General features: G+C 42.9%; 1 protein-coding gene across 2 annotated transcripts in view; it reads right to left on the reverse strand.

Annotated features, from left to right (window-relative positions):
- Positions 1-9,773, reverse strand: part of PAK1 (p21 (RAC1) activated kinase 1) — a 148,690-nt gene extending 138,917 nt beyond the window's left edge. For both annotated transcript variants that reach the window (XM_059411533.1, XM_059411516.1), the window contains exon 1: positions 9,117-9,773. The gene's annotated coding sequence lies outside the window, so the exon portion shown is untranslated. The remainder of the gene's footprint in view (positions 1-9,116) is intronic.
- Positions 9,774-11,837: the final 2,064 nt, after the last annotated feature.

Here is an 11,837-nt window from a genome sequence, read left to right on the forward strand (position 1 = left end):
TGCTCTCTATCAAGTAAATAAATAAAATCTTTAAAAAAAAAAAAAAAAAGATTTTCTCTTTCCCTACCCCCATCCCCACCATGTCCCCCAACCCCTTTGCCCATGCACAGGCATGCATTTTCTCTCTCTATAAAGAACAAAAACAAAAACAAAGCAAAGCAAAAAAAGCCATGATTTTTGGAAAGAGAACAAGCTGTAAATAGCTTTTGCCATGCCCCAAGGAACAAGGAATTTTTTAGAAGTCAAGGAAAATGAAGGAAGTGCTCCTGGTCAAAGCAACATCCAAATGATCAGAAGCCAACTAGATTTGGAGACAGAGGATATGGATTAAAGATGCATTTCCAAACTCGTGGCCTTGTTATTACAGACAAGCTCTTAACATGTTTCCATCTATAAAAATATGCTGCCTTAAGGATAGAATTATATTAAATGAGATTATATATGAAAGTGTTTTGAAAATAGTAAAGCCTATGGGGTGCCTGGGTGGCTCAGTAGGTTAAAGCCTCTGCCTTCGGTTCAGGTCATGATCCCAGTGTCCTGGGATCAAGACCTGCATCGGGCTGTCTGCTCCTCAGAGAGCCTGCTTCCTCCTCTCTCTCTCTCTGCCTGCCTCTCTGCCTACTTGTGATCTGTCTAATAAATAAATAAAATCTTTTAAAAAGAAAGAAAGAAAATAGTAAAGCCTAAATATATATTAACTGTCTCTAAGCTGCTCAGGAAATTGGACTTTCCAAATAGTATCATCATGAATTTTTTCCCTTTGCTCACCTGGTTTCTTGTTTTAAGTTACTTTGCAGATTATATATAGATAACTCCTTAAATTAATCAAGAAAAATCTACCCTGATATTAAATAAAAATCTCGGACACAAGACTGATCAGATAAGTCCAGATAGAAAAATAATCTTAAATGGAAGAAATGTTATAAATATAGTAATTCTCCAACAGGTGATAGGGGACTAAGAGTCCCTCCACTGTTATCAGGTCCCACTGTACTCATTCCCCAACCTCTTGCCCACTGAGAGCTGTTTCCACACTAAAACAGTTACTGATGGACTATGTCCTAGTGTATTACAGAACAAGGGTGAAGGCAGAGAGGAGGAGTATGAAGGTAAAAAAATCACTATCATAAAATATTTGAGCTGGGGAAGTTAGCATTAGATGTAATGCATCTATAAAACAGCTAAGGAAAACTGAGGCTCAGAGTGGTTCAGTGATTTGCCATGGTCACACAGTAATAATCATAAAAATGTCTTCAAATCCCAGCTTGATCTTCCTGCTCCTAAAATTCCTCATCTATAGGGGTGCCTGGGTGGATCAGTGGGTTGGGCCTCTCTGCCTTCAGCTCAGATCATGATCTCAGGGTCCTGGGATCAAGCCCTGCCATAAGCCCTGCAATAAGCCCTGCAATGAGCCCTGCAATGAGCCCTGCATCCAGCTCTCTGCTCGGCAGGGAGCCTGCTTCCCCCTCTCTGCATGCCTCTCTGCCTACTTGTGATTTCTCTCTCTCTCTCTGTCAAATAAATAAATAAATCTTAAAAAAGGAATTTCCTCATCTATAAAATGAGTATAAAACAGAATATCTCTTATAGGATTATTTTGAGGAGGGAAAAATCAAAGTAAAGTACTTGGTGCCATGAAAGTCCTTGGTGAAAGGTCAGTTGTGATGAGGCTGATGATGCTGATTTGTTCCTGATCTCATTTATCCCCAATGAACAATGATGTTGGGGAAAGCAGGTGGCTAGGAAACAGGGAGATCACCAACCCAAATTCATTTTTTAAGAACATTAAAAAATACATGAAATGATATTATTGGCTACATTTCCACAATAAAATTAGCAGGTTTGGGTTTTTTTTTCCTTTATTCTTCTGTATTGTCAAAAGTCTAAAGAACCTCCTACAAATCATAGCTGTGCTGCTATATAGCCTCAGGCAACTCAATTAACCTGTTTCCTATTCTATAATATGGAGATAAAACAATATCTGCCCTAACTAAGCCACAGAATTGTTGAAAGAATAAAGTGAGATAATATTAGTGAAAATATTTTGTACACTAGAGGCCCTTCACCATCTAGGCCTCGTCTTCCTCTCTGCTCTTACCCCTCCCCACTTTGTGTCCTATCCTCTAAGTGTACCAAAATACCCAGAGTTCCCCAAACATGCTCTCAAGCCATACAGTCCTCACCCTGCTCTCTTTCAGGAAGGTTCTTCCACTCTCCTCTCTTCCCACCCCTCCTCAACTGTGCTTGGTTAAACCGTGCTCCCCTTTCAGAACACAGCTTAGCTGTCACTTGTCTTAAGAAAGCTTGCCAGACAACCCCCATTTCAGGTGAAGTAGATGCCTTTCCTCTCTTTACACAGCATGAGCCTGTAACTCCACGTGTCATTTTTGTCTCAGTATAATTGTCTATGGACATGTCTGTTTCTCAACTATAAGCCTAAGAGCAGGGACCAGGTATGATTCATCTATTTCTTCAGAGCCCCTGACAATGCCCCATGTTTAATATGTGTTTAGCAAATGAAACTTAAATGACAATTAAAACATTTCATATGCGGGACACCTGGGTGGCTCAGTGGGTTAAGGCTTCTGCCTTCTGCTCAGATCATGATCTCAGGGTCCTGGAATTGAGCCCCGCATTGGGCTCTCTTCTCAGTGGGGAATCTGCTTCCTTCTCTCTCTCTGCTCGCCTCTCTGCCTACTTGTGATCTCTGTCTGTCAAATAAATAAATAAAATCTTTAAAAAAAAAAAAAAAGACTGTTAAAAGATTTCATATGCTAGGTACCTAAGACTTCTATGCAAAATATTATAATGTAAAGCAATACTGCTCAATCTTGGCTGTATACCAGAATCACCTATAAACCTTCAAAAATAGAAATTCCAAGAGATTTTGATTAAGTAGACTTTAGAGCCCAGGCAACAGTATTTTTTTTTTAATATCTTCACAAGTAGTTCAAATGGATCACTGCTAAAAACAATTGAAGTCATTAAGTTATAACAATTCTACCTAACATCTATATAACTTAACATCCTACAATTCTTTTTCATGTATATTATTTTTTAAATCCAGTACTGTCAACACTCAGCATTATATTGGTTTCAGGTATACAATATTCATTTTCACACGTATTATTAATTGAATCTTCACAACTCTGTAAGTTAGGTGTTATTTCTATTTTCAAACTAAGAAATAGGTATTTAAATAAGTGTCCAAATAGGTCTTTGCCTAACTTCAAACTTAATGGTCTCCCTTCTACATCTGTCTCCTTCCCTAGAAAGCGACAGGCAATATTGCCGCAACATAGAAAGTACGTGGGGACAAGGGTTCAAATGAGAAAGACATGAATCCCAGCTTTGTGAGAATCAAGGAGAGAATAAGGAAAGTGAGGCCTTGAAGATACAGGCTGGCAGAGGAGGGTGGAAGCCACACATATTGTGTCATCATCAAAATATGAGGAGATCACTGGAAGTGGAAAAGTGAAGTAAGAAAGTCCTATACACAAGAGTGAACTTCCCAATACTGCATGCAAATTACCTCACCCTGACTCCATGAATAAGAGCCAGACATAATGGACTTGTTAGAACTAAGACTTAGATCAACTTTAGAGAATTAATACCAAGCAAAATCATATTAATGAGGGATCAATAAACTTCTGGTTCTTTCTAGACTTATTATTACACAATTCTTAGAGAGGGGATAATCTGGAGGATCCTAGCACATAGATCATTTTCCCCATCTCAAAGACTGGAAGGATAGAATGGTGGAGGAAATTACTTATGAAAGATAAAGCTTAACACAATAGTAGAAAAACATGACATAATGATAATAAATTTATGATGGCAAAGGGAAATAAATATTCAGGCAGCAGTGACTCAGAACACTGGATAAATAAAGTCTGATCTTTCAGCTTCAGTGGTAAAGTGTTATCTTGTGAGTCTATAATATGACCATCTGTTGGTGTTTTACCAGCAATTATCTTTTTGTAGTTCGCACTCTGGACTTCTGTCAAGATCTTCTTAGGGGGAAAAGGCCAAAGGGATTAGAAAGCAATCTAAAAGGATACTTCTAGGGCTCCAAAGTTTAGTTTGAAGGTTTAAAAGGCAATATGATACAGTGGCAAAAGTGAAGTACTACATTGAGATTCAAAAAATGTAGTTTTAAACCAATATTTAGTCATTAGCTAGTGATGTGCCTTTGAGCAAACCAAGACTTCTATAATCCAGTCTCCTAATTACTAAAATGGAAATACCTATCTCACAGGGCTGTTGTGAAGACTAAACAAAAAACACCAGGGAGATGTTATTCTTTTCCTGTGTGAAGGATAAATGTACAGGCACGTAAAACTGTCCTCACCAATCTTTCTGTGCACAAAGAAAGAGAGTAGACTAAACGAAGAAAAAATTTATTTTAACTCTCATAGCAATATACTTACAAAACATTCCTATACCCTCGGTACGGAAAAATTAAAGCAGCCTGGTTAATGAACATAACTCATTATTGCTGGTATCAGGTGAATATGAACTGGAATGGGGGTCTACCACTTACTTTCAGCAAAACCTTGAACAAGTTCCCATTGTCAGTGTGAGCTTCAACCTCCTTATCCATTAAACAGAGATACTAGTAATCATCTTACATGCTTATTTTGAAGACTGGAGAAAACAACTCATATAATGTCTGGTACATAACAGATATTCAATAGAGTTTACCACCACCTAACAACTGAAATCAAATTATACTTTCCAAAGTTTCCTTTATATTCAATATTTTATTTAGTTGCTTCATAAACTTGTAAGCCAATCATAGCAACCGTCACTCACCCCATCTTATAGTTGGACAAAAGGCACAGAGATAAAATTATTTCCATAAGATCATACAGTAAAAAGAGACTAAATTAAGTTTCCCTGACCATTCCTCCCACCCCAAATTATATTAGTCCTTAAGAATTAAAATGACAGGGACGCCTGGGTGGCTCAGTTGGTTAAGCGGCTGCCTTCAGCTCAGGTTATGATCCAGTGTCCTGGGATAGAGTCCCACATCGGGCTCCTTGCCCGGCAGGGAGCCTGTTTCTCCCTCTGCCTCTGCCTGCCACTCTGCCTGTGCTCGCTCTCTCACTCTCTCTGACAAATAAATAAATAAAATCTTAAAAAAAAAAAAAAATTAAAATGACATCTATGAAATGATATATATGCTTTTGAAAACTTTAAGATTCTCTCTTTCCAAAAAAAAAGTTTTTTTCGCTACTTTCTAATTACCGTTTAGAAAGATAAAAAAGGTGGAAAGAGAAATTCATTAAAATCAGCAAAAACATAACTGAGAATTGTCTCAAATTAACAATTATTGATTCCACCTTGATTTTTCTTTTAATTTTCCCCATCAAAGCTACTGATCTCTTAACTAAAATTTTTTAAAGGTCTGCTTATCAAAATGATACTTATTTGATAAACTATTCCTAAACTGAGAAAAAAATTAGAAAGACAAATTTCTTCCAGCTTGATGAGTATAGGTCACTTTTGTACCCCTCTCTTTCATCCTTTCATCTCCGCACTTACCATACCATGCTGTAATACCTTTAACACCGTGAGGACTTGAACTGCATCCAATGCACACCTGAACATCCTGTCCCAGCATAGGGCCTTGCACATGGTAGAGAAAGACTCAAGAAGTATTTATAAATAAATGAACAAATGAAGCCAAACTCTCCAAGGGTAGTTAGGAAAGGAAAAAACTGGATATGAAATCTTAGGGCTAATAGGAAAGTGAAAGAAACAAAATATTTTAAGAGCTTCATAAGGAAGAGAAACCTTTGTGTGGAGTCAAACAGGCCCTTGTATGGCTTTAAGTATCACTAGAGAAAGACAAAAACCACAGAAGATCCGGAAGAGACAGTTTCAAGTCAAAAGACTCAAACATTAGGGCACTTATTTAGATTTGCAAAACCAGTTTGCAAATTCCCAAGAAACAATCCTAGTCTAAGATATTTCAACAGCAGTTTTCAGGTTTTGACTCAAAGAACTCTAGCTGAAAAATACTGCAGGCTTTGGTGGAGCAGGACAGATGTAAAACAGGAGAAAACTCAGTCTAAAACAAATCCCCAAAAATGTTAGAATCCACTGGGATTTGCATATTGGAGTGTGGGTCCTCTTCATTCTAAGAACTATTCTTAAATAAAACCCCACTATAAACAGCTAGCTGCAAATAGGACTAAATCCTTTTACACTTTTCATTCAACAAATATTTGAGATCCTGCTATATGCTACTGCTCTAGGCACTGGGAATATGGTAACAAACAAAATAGACACAATGCTCTCAGGCAGCTTTCAATCTACTGGCAAAAGATACATGACAGATAGATGGGATGGACTGACAGGCAGGAAAAGAAGGGAGAGAGAGAGAAAGAAAACACAGAAGGAAAGAGTGGGAGGGAGCTGGCAAGGAGCTGGTCTTATCAAAAACAGATCTTTTAACCCTGTGGTTTTTCAAACCTTAGCAAGTGTCAGAATCACCTGGAGGGCTTGTTAAAGCAGAGGTTTGGGGGCCCCAACCCCACAGTTTTTCATCTATAGGTCCGGGATGGGAAAAGTAATTTGCAATTCTATCAAATTCCCAGATTATGTTCATGCTGTTGGTGTCGGGACTGCACTTGGAGCTAACTATTCTAACCCAACAGAACCTGCCCTCAAGAAATTCACAGGTTAATGGGGGGGGGGGGCAAATAATTGAATAATTGCAATAGAGTACTATAGAGAGCTTTGAGACTGTATGTACCTGAGCCAGAGGACAGAAGAGCAACCAATTCTATGGAAGTAATAGGAGTGACTTAGGGACAGCTTCCCAGAGGTCCAACAAGCACTTCTCCACAGGCAGATGGGGGGGGGGGGGGGGCAGCATTTCAACAGGGAAGAACCGCACCAGACAAAAGCAGAGATGAGAAAGTGTATGGCAGAGGAGTTATATAAAGTGAGGATGCAAAGGTAAGCAGTAATCTGATCTCCGAGAGCTTCTTATTCACGTTAAAATGTTTATTTTTTTTTAAGATTTTATTTACTGATTTGACAGATAGCAACAGTGAGAGAGGGAATACAAGCAGGCAAAGTGGGAAAGAGAAAAGCAGGCTTCCAGCTGAGCAGGGAGCCCGATGCAGGGTTCAATCCCAGGCCCCTGAGATCATGACCCAAACCGAAGGCAGACACTTAACGACTGAGCCACCCAGTGCTCCAAAAAGTTTAAAAATTTATCTTTAGCCAATGACTAGTTGGGAAGTAAAGAGAAATGAAGTGATTGGGTATAATTTTACAAATATCTCTCAGGATACATAGGGCCCTTCTTTCACAAAGCGCTGGTTTCTCCAAGCCTCCGGGGCCTCATAAAGTGTGCTTAATAAATGTATATTTAATTGAACTGAACAAGCTTTCTGTCAAGTGCTATCTTATGGATGAGAGGTAGGTCACCACCTTCCCCACAAGACTCACTTTGGCCTGGACAAGACTTGTAGAACAGGTCCAGCAGCCTCAATTACTGCACACTACTCCTTGTACAACTGGAGTCCCCCCCAGAGATTAGGGGAGGCCTTCATTGTTTACATGTCTACCTCACCCACTAGACTTTGAGCTCTTTGAAAACAGAGAATGTCTTAATAGACTCTGAATCCCTATAGCGCTAGCAGGAGACTCAGAACAGTAGCTCTCCACACTCTGGTAATACTGGGTAAATGAATGACTGAGTAAGCAAATTTACCAATAAACGCATGATCTCATATAGGTAAGGATACAGATAAGCTTCAGGGTTCATGTTCCCAAAACCCTTTTGAGAAGTAGAGTCTCCAGCTGAGGTGAGGTGGATTTCATATGCACCTGATAAAGGATTTCCCAAATAGGAACAAAAATGTTACAAGTGCCATAAAAATCCTGCTAGATTTCTGGGAAATCCATTGAGAAGTAAGTTTTGCCTGAAAGGAGTCTGAAGGTAGATGCCAGCAAAGACCTTGTTGCGAGAGCGGGGGAGGAGATGAGGCGTGTGGCAGGATTACTCAATGGACTCTTTAAAAGCGGAGTACGTGCTAGATACCTGCTGATTTCTAGGACTTAAAAAGTGCTGGAATTTTAAGGCTGGAAATGTCCTGCTCAAGGTCACAAAGTAAGTAAGTGAAGTCACAAGGTAAGACCAATGAGGCATCTATATGCTGTTGATTCCTGTTTTCTCCTGACAAAGACACAGTAGACAAAATGAAAGGTTATTCTCAGGGACAAGTTTTAAAATATGGGCTAGACTAATGAATTTGAATTTTTATTGGTAACCATAGTACAAACCCTTTTCTTCACCTTTCAGTTTTGGGGGAAAATTGTAAGACAGTTACCCAAGCAGTTTAACAAGAAGCACTTTGCTCCCAACACACACAAATACCAAAACTTGTAAAGCATTCTTCCAAAATACCCTCAGCAATGTCTGCTGCTGAAACAGTCAAGACAGTAAAGGCCATAATAATCTGTCTTTCGAAACGGAGTATTAAACATAAAGTAACTGTCATTCTCCTTTCCTAGTCTGTTGCTAACTCCACAAGTTAGGGTATTCCCGGGGTGGGGGAGGGGCTGCATAAGTCAAGCTCCCTCCCCTCGTATTTTTCCAGGAGGTGAACCCTAAAGGTGATTCCCCCCGGCCTGGACAGGAGGGTTTCTTTGTTTTTTGTTTTTTTCTTTTTTTTTTTTTTTCCCCCAGGCTGGATGAATCGGACTCCGCTTTGCTAGGTTTCCTGATGGCCCGCCAGGGTTAGCGCCGAAAGACCGCAAAGTTCGCAAGGGAGGCGGCTCCCAGCCCCAGACCTGTCGGGTCTCCCGGCCCCTCCCCCGCTCCGGTCCTCCCCCGGGTTCCCCCCGGGTCCCCAGCTTCTGAGACCGCCGGCCTCTCTGGGCAGTGCACAGGGAGCCTTTGTTGGTCCGCCAAGAGCGGCCAGCCGCGCCCGGCGGCGCCCCGCCTCACCTTACCTGGTGCCCCCTCCCTCCCACCCTGCCCAGCAGCTGGGAATGAATGGGCCCAGGCCCCCCCACCCGCGCCGCCCTCACCCCCGCGCCCCAGCCCCGCAGTCTGCGACGCCAGGGGGGCCGCGCGGGAGGCCGCCTCTCACCTTCCGCGCTCGCTCGGCTAGACTCCGCTCCTCCTCCTCCTCCACCCCGGTGGCGGCGGTCGAGCCGGGGAGTGAGCGCTCGAGTGTGCGCGAGGGGCCGCTTCACTTTCTCCCTCCCGCCGCCGCCGCCGCCGCGTACTCGGCGCCTCCCCCACCCTGCTAGTGCCGGGGAGTCCCCTTAGGACGGGGTGGGGGACGGGGGTCAGCCACGGCAAGGGGGCCGGAGGCAATTACGCGACGCGGGAGAAAGGGGTGCTGTGAGGGGCAAGAATGTGAAAGGGCCTCTGGGGAACGAGGAGGGGAGACAGAATGCTTTGAGGAGATCTTGAGAGCGCGAGGCCCCTTGAAAGAGGGGTAGGCGTCTGAGGGGAAAGCGTTTGGGAAGTCCGACCGCAAAGCCGGTGAGGGAGACAGCGGGAAGGCGCGAGGGACGAGCACCGCGGGAGGGAGCGTTGTGGAGGAAGCCGAGAGGGGGTGTCTACTGTGCCGCCGGCACCTAGGGCTCCAGCTGCAGCCGCGGCCAGGCCGCCTACTCCACCCGCCCTCCCCCGAGCTATTGTACGCTGCCGGACCAGGCCCGACCGCCTCTCCCACCGGCTCCCGCCCCCTCCCCCGCGAGGCAGCGGCGCCGGCAGAGCCCGGCCCGCCCCGCCTCCGCAGGTGGGAGGGGGTGGGGAAGGCTGCCTGACCCACGTGAGGAGGCCTACCCAGGCGTGGGGGAGGGCGAGTGCCTCGGATGACGTCATCGGCGCATGACGCCAAAGGCTGGGGAATCACCCGGCTGCCTCATGAGGTCACTGAGCCCGCGTCTCTTCTCCCCCTGCACCCTCTTCGGCTGCAGACACCTTTGCGCGGCATTTCTCTGGGGAAGGTTTTGGGACAATTTCTGGGAGGTGTTAGTCGTGTGTGTAGTCTAGGGTCCTAAAAGACCTCTAACCCATTGGACTTGGGGTCCTCTTCAGATTGAAAAGCACCACTGCATCTACTAGCTTTCATTGCCAAGAGCTGAATTTGAAAACTACCCCATTTCCTGTGACCTCAAAGCCAGACAGTTATACTCTGATTTCTTTGTGGAGAGAGGCACAAGGCGGGAGACCCAGAAATGATAATGGATGTTTGAACTATTGTGAACTGATAGAATCGGTTTCCTTTCTCATTTTTCTCCTACCACGAAGACTACCGAGACTACGTTCAACCCAAACCTTTCCCCTGAGCTCAGACTATTTCCTAATACCTCCTGGACAGCATCACTTGCATACCCCACTCTGTATCTCAAATTCCATATGTCCAGAACTGAAACAACATTAGTGACAAAGGGTCTGTTATCAGATTGCTTTGCTTCAGTCCCCAGGCGCGCTAACTTTAGTGAGAGCACCTTAACATTTCTAAGCCACAATTTCTTCATAATCAGTAGTATCTGTGTATTCTTAACTCCATCTCTCTATGCCTATTTTACCATAATATAAACTACAACCTATTAACCATTTCCCCCAAATTTACTACTCATGTTACTTCCTGGTCTCAGTGAATGGCCCCCCATCACCCAATCCGCTATGCCGGAAACCGGAACATAGCCCCCATTCTTGCTCCCCCAACACCCTTATCAAGTCGGTCACCAACTTTAGGGAATTGTATAGAGTTTCCTAATTATTTCTCAAGCCCTTGCCCTACTGTTCACTAACCGTCACCTGGATGATTGGGGCAGCTTTTAGTCTCCAAATTCAATCCATTCTTGCTGGTAACCAGAGAAGCCTTTTAAAACCACAAATCTGATGATGCTTTCCCCTGTTTAAACACTCTGAAAGGCTTTTGTTGCTTTCAGGATGAAGTCCAAACTCGTTAACTTGGCACCGTACAACCTTGGTGCTTACATCGGCCTTTCTAGCTTCCTCTCACGCAGAATATCTTTTCTTCCAGCTACACTGAAATGCTACTTAATGTTCTTTGAAAGCACATTTCTTCATGTCTCTGAGCCCTTATATCTTTATCTCATTGGCCAACACCTTCTGCATTCTGCAAAGCCCAGCTCAGATGTCATGTTCGTTTATTCATTCAACTAGTATTTCTTAAATTTCCTTGAGCTTTCACAGTGTTGTAATCCTACAATGCTTTCATGCCTTTTGTGGCATGTAGAACATTCTAGTAATTTTATTTGTTTATCTAACTTCCTGAGCTCCTTGAGAGCAAGTCACATTCCTATCAATACTATCCTTATTCCCAGTATCTAGAACAGTGCCTGATACATAGTAAGAATAAATATTATGAAGATGTATTTAATAAATGCTTACATGTGCTTACTGTGTGCCAGACACTGTTCTAAGCACTGCCTCCTTTAAACCTCCAATAACTTTGTGAGATAGACTACTGGTATCGCCCCTATTTTATTGATGAGGAAACTGAGGTGGTTAATTTAACCCAAGGTCATAATCCTGCAAATTAATTCTAATTTAAACTGTTTTTCTTAGTCTCTGGTGGGTGAAATAATGGCTCCCTAAGGATGTTCATACTCGAATCCCAAGAATTTATAAATATATTACCTTCCATGACAAAAGGGATTTTTGTGGTTAAGGGTCTTGAGATGAGGCTATTCTGGACTATCTGGGGGAAATTCAGTGTAATCACAAGGATACTTAAAAGTGAAAGGGGGAAGGGATGTGGGAAAAGGAGACAGAAGACAGAGGAAGAGGTAGATTCAACTACAGAAGAGGTCAGATATGAGAT

The sequence above is a fragment of the Mustela nigripes genome, chromosome 1, assembly GCF_022355385.1.
Source record: "Mustela nigripes isolate SB6536 chromosome 1, MUSNIG.SB6536, whole genome shotgun sequence".
NCBI lineage: Eukaryota > Metazoa > Chordata > Mammalia > Carnivora > Mustelidae > Mustela > Mustela nigripes.